This window comes from Rana temporaria, chromosome 6, assembly GCF_905171775.1.
Source record: "Rana temporaria chromosome 6, aRanTem1.1, whole genome shotgun sequence".
NCBI lineage: Eukaryota > Metazoa > Chordata > Amphibia > Anura > Ranidae > Rana > Rana temporaria.
The window spans coordinates 14,433,083-14,443,857 of record NC_053494.1 but is presented as its reverse complement, the minus strand read 5'-3'; positions in this window follow the sequence as shown (position 1 = coordinate 14,443,857).

Here is a 10,775-nt window from a genome sequence, read left to right as displayed (position 1 = left end):
AGCCTCTCCCATCCTCTGGAATTCCCTACCCCAATCTGTCCGACTGTCTCCAACTCTAGCCACTTTTAGGCGATCCCTGAAAACTTTTCTCTTCAGAGAAGCCTATCCCGCCTACACCTAATAATTGTGCTTTAATTTTATTCATCAGCTCACCCCCCCCCCCCAACAGTTATTACCTTTTGTATCACTTGACCCTTCATCCTAGATTGTAAGCTCTAACAAGCAGGTCCCTCTGATCCCTCCTGTACTGAATTGTATTGTAATTGTATTGTCTGCCCTAATGTTGTAAAGCGCTGCGCAAACTGTTGGCGCTATATAAATCCTGTATAATAATAATAATACCATTTTTTTAAGACCGAATACGAGTACCAATACTTTTTCTCAAGTACTCGCTGATACCAATTACCGGTATCTATTTTCGCCCTTTGGATGCATCCTTGGTTCAGACCAGTGCGGCTGTGAAATTGCGCTACTTCAGTGTGATTTCAAAGCTACAGATCAGTGGAATTTAGACTTCTGATTTCATTGCGACTTGCGACTTCATTTGACGGAACTCAATACAAGTCGCAATGAAATTGCAAAAAAAGTAGTACAGGAACCTATTTCAATGTCACTCCGACAATTTGACCAGTTCCATTGCCGACAATAGGTTGCGACTTGTCATGCGATTTTGAACTGTTAAATCGCATGACAATTTGCACTAGTGTGAACCCAGGGCTTACAGTCTGTGGATTTGAAGGTATGGGTTTTAGAATTGGAGCATTTGCATGAGTACAAGTACTCATGCAAATGCTTAGTTTTGGCATTGATACCAGTACCATGTGATATGAACACAAAAAAGTGCAGTTAGGGTGTGTCAAATGCATAGGCATGCGCAGGGGGTGTGCTAGGTGTGCCTGGGCACACCCTAATCACTACTTGCAGTGATGATTCCCCCTACTGCCCGGGCTTTCCTCTGTGTCGGCCCCACCCCATAGTGCTGCTGGCTTCCCTCCTCTCCACTCCTCCCAGGGATGTTTCAGGATAGAGAGCGTGAGAACCAGACCAAAAGGTCACATGTCCTCCCCCCCAAGACTTTCAGAGCAAGTCCAAGGACCGACATCCTACTAGTCATGGTGAATATGTTTTTTTAATACACCGTGGTGCACAATAACCCCTTATGGGCCGTACACACGACCGAGCATGTCTGCTGAAACTGGTCCGCGGACCAGTTTCAGCAGACATGTTCGCTCGTGTGTAGGCCCGAGCGGACAGGATTCCAGCAAACATTTGCCCGCCGGGCCTTTTTCCAGCGGGCAAATATTTCTGGACTTGTTTTAAAACAGCCCGCTGAAATCCTGTCCCCTCGGACATGTACAGACCTACCGTACATGTCCGAGCGCCCGCCATCCCTCGCATGCGTTGAATGACTTTGACGCATGCATGAAAGCATTAAACTGGCAGGGCCGCCCACGTCGCCGCGTCATCGTCCCGTCGATGGCGCGGACACGCCCCGCGTATTGTTTACGCGCGGATTTCTGTATGATGGTGAGTACAGCCATCGTACAGAAATCCCCGGGCAGACATGTCCGATGAAAACGGTCCGGCGGACCGGTTTCATCGTACATGTTTGGTCGTCTGTACCCGGCCTTAGAGTTCAGCATAGGCCGAGAAACCCAGACAAAAGTACAGTGACAAATGTGAAGAAAAATGTATTCAAATAAATAAGTACCCGTGCTAGTGCATAGGCTAGCGGCCCTGAGGTCTGGTAACAAAAATTGCACCTGACTTAGCCAAAAGGCCCAGCCCAAAGAGTAAGGTGACCAGATTTTTAAGATGAAATCCAGGGACAATTTTTTTTTTACTAGTAATGGTGGCAATCAGCGACTCTCTGCCCATCGCCGCCACCCACCATACAGCCTGTCAAGTCTCACTCTCCGGTCCCCGACTACTACTGGGTGGGGAGCGGAGAAAGATCACTCCGCCGGGGAAGGCAAGAGAAAAGCGGGCAGGTGGCTGGCCGAGACTTGAGCCAAGGCAGAAGAACATGCGGGCCGAGCTGAATGGGCATGCACCCGAAACTGAAGAAATATTCCCTCCGCTCTGACCAGCACATGATCATCAGAAAGGGGCACAGATAATACACCGACCTAAGCTAGTAGGAGCGGCGGAGCGGGGAGGGGTGTAATTCATAATTTTTATTTTTTATTCTGCACTGACTGTCTTTGAAATTGCCCCTGCCCCAGTTCAAATCCAATCTGGGGACAGACTTGGTCCGGGGACAGTGTCCTCAATCCGGGGAACTATCCCTGGTCACCCTACCAAAGAGGCACAGTGTAGAAAAAGCTGTAGTGCCATGGCCATGAGCTTGTTCTCACAGTGGGGTTCCCATGCCTAAGTGATACAAAGAGAACCCCATAAGGCGACCAACTTCCAGGGGCCACAGAAACCATGGATTCTCTGCCTCCGCAGCCCATGCCAGACAAGGTAGACCCATTGAAATCAGGAGGAACTGGTCCCCTCTAGTGAATTACGCTCATCATGTCCTGCATCCTGTAGGCACCCAGGTTTCAGTTCCTGCTGGTACTAGCCTTAACAGCCTCCATCATTCAAACAGGGACACTATACAGCCCGCCATTCCTACCAAAAGGCCAAAATGATGGCGGCACACCCCTACTGGACGTTGATAAGAACAGATACTACACTTGATCTTAAAGGGACACTAAAGGTTCATATTTTTTTACCTTAATGCATCCTATGCATTGAGGTGAAAAAACATCCGACAATACCGGCCTCCCCAAGCCCCAAGTTTTACTTACCGGAGCCTGTTCACCTGCTGCGATCAGCCACCGATGTCGTCTTCGCCGATCCGCCTGGCCATTGATTGGCTAGAGTGGATGGAATGAAAGCAGCGTAGCCATTGGCTCGCACTGCTGTCAATCACATTCAATGACGCGGCGCGCCTGGTGGCGGGCCAGAGTGAGAGTGAGCGGCCATAGCCGCCGGCTGTATCATGGGAGCATGCCCGCAAGAACTAACCACCATGTGAGAGAGCTTGCATTAAGGTGTTTAGTTCTTGCGGGGAGGAGCCGAGACAGCCGCTGAGGGACCCCAAAAGACCAGGTTCAGGGCCACTCTGTGCAAAACGAGCTGCACAGTGGAGGTAAGTATAACATGTTTGTTATTTAAAAAAAATTCCTTTACAACCCCTTTAGAGCCGGTTCACACTGGGGCGGCACGACTTCGGGGGCGACTCGGCAAGGCGTCCTGAAGACGACTTCAGAGGAGACTTGCAAAATTACTTCTGTATAGTTGCCCCCAAAGTCGTACAAGAACCTTTTTCTAAGTCGGAGCGACTTGCGTCGCTCCTATTAGAACGGTTCTATTGAATAGAATGGGACGCGACTTGTCAGGCGGCTGAGTCGCCCCAGTGTGAACCGGCTCTTAAAGTGGTTGTATAGGTTGTTTTTTGTTTTTTTAAATGACAAACATACCATACTTACCTCCACTTTGCAGTTAGTTTCGCACAGAGTGGACCCGATCCTCGTCTTCTGGGGTCTGTCGGTGGCTCTTGTGGCTCCTCCCCGCAACAGCTAACCCTGCCGACTCTATCACTCAGCCCCCGCGCTGCGTCATTGATTTGATTGACAGCAGTGAGAGCCAATGGCTGCGCTGCTATCAATCATCCAATGAAGAGCCGACTAGAGCTTGGCGAAAGCAACGCGGGATCGCGCACAAGAAGATTCGGGTCTCAGGTAAGTAAAACGGGGGTTCGGGGGCGGTCGGTGACTGCAAAGTGTTTTTTCACCTTAATGCATGGGATGCATTAAGGTAAAGAAACACAAAGCTTTACAACCCCTTTAACCAAAAGTCGGGGGAAATAAATGCCAAAGTATATGTGCAAAAAAAAACAACCTATTACTAATGCCGCGTACACACCATCACTTTATGCAATGGAAAAAAACGAAATTTTCTGTGAAGTAAAAAACGACGTTTTTGAAACTTCAATTTTCAAAAACGACGTTGCCTACACACCATCGTTTTTTCACAATGCTCTAGCAAAGCGAGGTTACGTTCACCACTTTTTTCCATTGAAGCTCGCTTCATAACTAGCTTCTGGGCATGCGCGGTCAATTTCTGTGACACAAAAAACAACGTTTTGAAAAGCGACACATAAAATTGAAGCATGCTTCAATTTTTTTTGTCGTTTTTCACAAGACATAAAACAACGTTTTCCCACACACACGATCATTTAAATTGACGTTTTTAAAAACGTCGTTTTTTTTCATCATATAAAGTGATGGGGCCAGATTCTCGTAGATCAGCGTATCTACGAGCGGGGCGTAGCGTATGCCATTAACACTACGCCGCCGCAACTTACTGGAGCAAGTGCCGTATTCTCCAAGCACTTGCTCCGTAATTTGCGGCGGCGTAGTCTAAATGGCCCGGCGTATCCCCGCGTAAACCAAAGGGGGCGGCTTGTATTTAAATTAAGCGCGCCCCCGTGCCGAACAAACTGCGCATGCGCCGGCCTTAAACGTAGGCCACTGCACATGCTCCGTAGTACGCCGCAAATACATTGTTTGCGACGTGAACGTAATTAACGCACAGCCCTATTCGCGACGAGTTACGTAAACTACGGAAAAACCCGACGCTGTCCTGACGGCCATACTTAACATGGCATACGGCGGACCGACGTAAGGTTACCCCTCATATAGCAGGAGTAACCTTACGCTTACGGAAATTACGTAAACTACGGCGAAGTGGCGCAAAAACTTTCAGAAATCGGCGTATTCGGCTCATTTGCATATGCGACGCTGAAATCCACGTAAAAGCCACCTAGCGGCCAGCGTAGTATTGCATTTAGGATCCGACGATGTAAGTGACTTACACCAGTCGGATCCTAGCCTAATTCTGGCTTATCTTGTTTTGAGAATACAAAACAATGATACGCCAGCGGGATTTTCGAATTACGCCGGTGTATCTGTAGATACACCGGCGTAATTCTTTTGAGAATCTGGCCCATGGTGTGTACGCGGCATAACACTTAAAAGGTTATGTTAGCTAATTTGCTACTTTGTTAATTAGCTCATTGTGTATTATTTGTCATTGTGGTTGACTTGCGTGGTGTCATCTACTTTACGGGTCAAACAAAAACTTTGTCTGCTGTTGAGAACCTCATCACACCTTTCTCCGCACCTCTGAAAAGCGAGCTGGTTAAAAAAAAAAAAAGGGAAACTTTAGCAAAACTGCTTGTTAAATGGGCCCATAATGGAAAAAAAAAGGAGAGAGCAATGAGACAAAAGCCGATGTATGTAAATAGAACACAAGTCAGCCATTGACGGTGTGTGACCTGACCGCCCCCCCCCCCCCCCCCCTCACCAACAACCTTATAGTACCTCCACCCTCCTTTGTTGTCGGCCAGGAATGCGATGCAATTGTGTCTTGAGCCGCTTGCAGCCCCTTTTGGCGGGCCCGTCACTCAGGGTAATGGAGGCCTAATTAATGATGGATAAGGTTTGCCTCTCTGAACAATGCAGTCTGCAAAAATAAAATAATAAGGTGTTAGTTTCTGCGGCCCTAACAATGGAAAAGCCCTTTGGGGTGGGGGATAGTTTCATTAGAGGAGAGGGATCAATCTTCCCAAACACGACCTCATCCACACATTGTTGCGATAGAACACACTTGAGTCATTAAGATTTTTTTTTTTTTGTGTCACCTGAGAGGTAAGGTAAATACCGAGACTACGGAGGCCACCATAAGGGTCATCTTCTACAGGTTCAAATCGTCTTCACCTAGTAATTACACATGCCTAGAAAGACAATTGTGCGCTTAAAATGACTCTATGAGCAATTTAAAAGATTGCAGGTAAAAGCCCAGAAATGTCAGGTATTCCAAGTATTTACCGTACAGGCGTATAACTAGGGTTGCCACCTGTCCAGGATTCACCCGGACAGTTCGGGTTTGGGATCTTGTGTCCAGGTTTCAGTCTGCCTGAAACCCGGACACATTGGCCCATATTCTCTCTAAAAATCTGCGGGCTGCGCTTAAGGCACTTACACTCCGCTGTCCCAACTTACAGGAGCAAGTGTTGTATTCCCCAAACACTTGCTCCGTAAGTTGGGACGGCGGAGTGTAAATGCCCCGGCGTAGCCTGGCGGATCTCCAAGGGGGCGGCTTGTATTCAAATTAAGCGCGCCCCCGATTCTAATGAACTGCGCATGCGCCAGGCTTCAAAAAGCCCAGTGCGCATGCTCCAGTTCTCGGCGGAAAACGTCAATGACGCCGACGTGTGCGTCATTGACGTAAAGTCGTATTCAAGAACGACTTACGGAAACGACGTACCCGACGAAAAAACACGACGCGGACCCGACGCCATCCGTAACATGGCCTACGTGGGACTTGCAGAAATTTACTCCTCATATAGCAGGAGTAAGTTTCCGCTTACGCAAACGACGTTAGCGACGGTTACGCGACGCAAACTCGTTCGGGAATCGGCGTAGAAGGATCATTTGCATACGCAAATGACTCCTTCACGTAAATGCCATCTAGCGGCGGTCGGCGTCATTACATTTAAGATCCGCCAGTGTAAGTGACTTATAGATGGCGGATCTTAAGTGTATCTATGCGAAAATGATTCTAAGAATCAGTCGCATAGATACACTGGCCAAAAAAGGGAGATACGATGGAGTATCCTGAGATACTCCATCGTAACTTCTATGAGAATATGGCCCATTATTTAGACTGGGCTTTGGCTCCCCAAGTAACTGAGGTAGTCACACAAAAATCTGATGCCATTCGGGAGATGCGGGCCGCTGTCTGGGGGCAGGTTTGGCATCACTGAGGGGGAGCCACTATGTCAGCGAGAGCAGTTTGGCCACACCCACTGTTTCCCGCAGCGCGCTGCATTACCACTGTCCTTGAGGCACCCAAAGGTGCCCCAGGTCTTTTATTATCCTATTGTGTATACTACGAAAAAAAACGTGCCTTGTGCCGCTAAAGTGTTCGGGTTTGGCTTGAAGAAAAGGTGGCAACCCTACGTATAACGCGCACCCCAAGCTGAGAAGGGAAGTTTTGGAAAAAAAATACTTTTTGGATGCTCAGCCTTGTCGGTGTCCGTCTGCGGCCTTGCGTGGGGTCCGTCCAGCCTTGTTGGTGTCAGTCTGCTGTCTTGCCCGGCGTCCATCGGCGGCCTTGTCCGGCGTCCGTCTGCGGCCTTACACGGGGTCCGTCCAGCCTTGTCGGTGTCCGTCGCGTCCGTCTGCCGGTCCGTCCAGCCTTGTCGGTGTCCGTCGCGTCTGTCTGCCGGGGCTTGCAGCGTTGAATTTGGCGCCTCGGTCGAGCTGTGCAGAGCCGGATTTCCGGTGTGTTCGGCTTCTCTCGGCTCCTCTCGCGTGGCTGCGGGCGGAGCCGAGCGTGGCCGAGCCTAGCCGAGTGCGCAGTACACTCGGCTCGGTCTTTGTCTGGCTTTGTCGTCGGCACTCAAAGACAGCAAGGATCGGCTGTCTCTGAGGAGGATCGGCGTATATCGCGCACCCACGATTTTCCACTGATTTTAAGGAGAAAAAAGTGTGCGGTATACGCCGATAAATACGGTACTTCCAGCATTATTGCTTCTGAACTTTCTACATTTGACTACTTCGGAATAGTCAGTTGTTTAGTACAGCCTTCTGCATCTGTGCACATCACAGTCCTCTCCTCTTCAAGGGTCTTATTATTCTCTGCGCTGGTCCAGCTCCTTTGCTCCGCCCCTCACCTCCCTACATAATTATTTTTGTAGTAGTCGGAGAAGGAGCGAAGAGGAATACTATTGAGCAGCCTTTCTCACCCAGGGTTCCTCTAGAGATTGCTAGGGGTTCATTGAGCAATAATTAGTGGACTGACTTCCCATTTGATAGGTCAAGGTCCAACATCAATGGGCAAAGGCAGTGGCCCCGGGATCGGGGGAGCCCCTCATCTTTTCTCTCACATAAGAAACAACTGACAGAAATGGTCTTTTGGCTGTCTGAGGGGAGCTTTCCAACTTAAGATCATTTATTACAGTGACCACCAATGTAGGAGGAGCATTCTTCATACTGACCACCAATATATGGGGTATTCTTCCCACTGATCACCAATGTGAGGGTCATTCTTCCCACTGATCACCAATGTAAGGGACATTCTTCCCACTGACCACCAATGTAAGGGACATTCTTCCCACTGATCACCAATGTAAGGGACATTCTTCTCACTGATCACCAATGTAAGGGACATTCTTCTCACTGATCACCAATGTAAGGGACATTCTTCTCACTGATCACCAATGTAAGGGACATTCTTCTCACTGACCACCAATGTAAGGAACATTCTTCCCACTGATCACCAATGTAAGGAGCATTCTTCCCACTGATCACCAATGTAAGGAGCATTCTTCTCACTGATCACCAATGTAAGGAACATTCTTCTCACTGATCACCAATGTAAGGAACATTCTTCTCACTGATCACCAATGTAAGGAACATTCTTCTCACTGATCACCAATGTAAGGAACATTCTTCTCACTGATCACCAATGTAAGGAACATTCTTCCCACTGATCACCAATGTAAGGGACATTCTTCCCACTGATCACCAATGTAAGGGGCATTCTTCCCACTGATCACCAATGTAAGGAACATTCTTCACACTGATCAACAATGTAAGGGACATTCTTCCCACTGATCACCAATGTAAGGGACATTCTTCCCACTGATCACCAATGTAAGGAACATTCTTCCCACTGATCACCAATGTAAGGGACATTCTTCCCACTGATCACCAATGTAAGGGACATTCTTCCCACTGACCACCAATGTAAGGGGCATTCTTCCCACTGATCACCAATGTAAGGAACATTCTTCCCACTGATCACCAATGTAAGGAACATTCTTCCCACTGATCACCAATGTAAGGAACATTATTCCCACTGATCACCAATGTAAGGAACATTCTTCACACTGATCAACAATGTAAGGGACATTCTTCCCACTGATCACCAATGTAAGGGACATTCTTCACACTGATCACCAATGTAAGGGACATTCTTCCCACTGATCACCAATGTAAGGAACATTCTTCCCACTGACCACCAATGTAAGGAACATTCTTCACACTGATCACCAATGTAAGGGACATTCTTCCCACTGATCACCAATGTAAGGGACATTCTTCCCACTGATCACCAATGTAAGGAACATTCTTCCCACTGATCACCAATGTAAGGGGCATTCTTCCCACTGACCACCAATGTAAGGGACATTCTTCCCACTGATCACCAATGTAAGGAACATTCTTCCCACTGATCACCAATGTAAGGGACATTCTTCTCACTGATCACCAATGTAAGGAACATTCTTCCCACTGATCACCAATGTAAGGAGCATTCTTCCCACTGATCACCAATGTAAGGGACATTCTTCTCACTGATCACCAATGTAAGGAACATTCTTCCCACTGATCACCAATGTACGGAACATTCTTCCCACTGATCACCAATGTAAGGAACATTCTTCTCAATGATCACCAATGTAAGGGACATTCTTCCCACTGACCACCAATGTAATAAATAAATAATAATTGTATTTATAATATATGCATGTTTATTTTATAATAATAATAATAATAATAATAATTATTATTATTATTATTATTATTATTATTATTAGTAGTAGTAGTAGTAGTAGTAGTAGTAGTAGTAGTAGTATTATATTAATAATTTATACAATTTATATACATTTTTGTTTTATTATAATAACAAAGATGGTACAAATAATAATTGTAATAATAATGTATATACATTTTTAAATTATAATATTAATTCACAAAAAAAAATATTTTATATTGTTATATTTTGTCAGTGATGGCATACATCCCATAAACAGATTTGCTCTGTAGAATGCATATAAAATATATGTATGTTATATGTATGTTAAAATATATATATATATATATATATATATATATATATATATATATATATATATATATATATATATATATATATATATATATATATATATATATATATATATTTATATATATATGTATGTTCAAAAAAAATATATATATTTTAAAAAAAAAAAAAAAAATATATATATATATATATATATATATATATATATATATATATATATATATATATATATATATATATATTATATATATATATATATATATATATATTTTTTTTAACTTAAATATTTTTAATTTTTTTTGCACATGCATATATATATATATATTTTTTTTGAACATATATATATATATATATATATATATATATATATATATATATATATATATATATATATATATGTATGTTCAAAAAAAAATTTAAATATGTAAGTTAAAAAAATAAAAAAATAAATAAAAATAAAAAAATATATATTTATTTTCCTTTACAAATCCTTGCCTAATAATACTTCCAATGTGTTTTCCTGATAGAAGAGGACTGAGCTGCACTAATTACACACTATATAAAACCCTTTCCCCCTCTCCCCTCCATCCTCTGACTCTCCCACCACCTTCATTAGAGGAGAAATGTCAGAGCAATAAAAAAAACAGTCAGCCTGGCAGAAGGAAGAAAATTCCCTTCCAATTCCACAATCCCACTTCAATGCTGCTGAACATCTGGACAAGGATACTTGTAACTTGTTTCTCTCTCTCTGCTTTGCTCTTTAATTGCATTGTTCTCTGGTTACCCCTGTGAAGGGGGATGGGACCGAAACTTCTGCACTCTCTCCTTCACTTCTGATTGGCCAGGCTGCTGCTTTGCACTGGTTG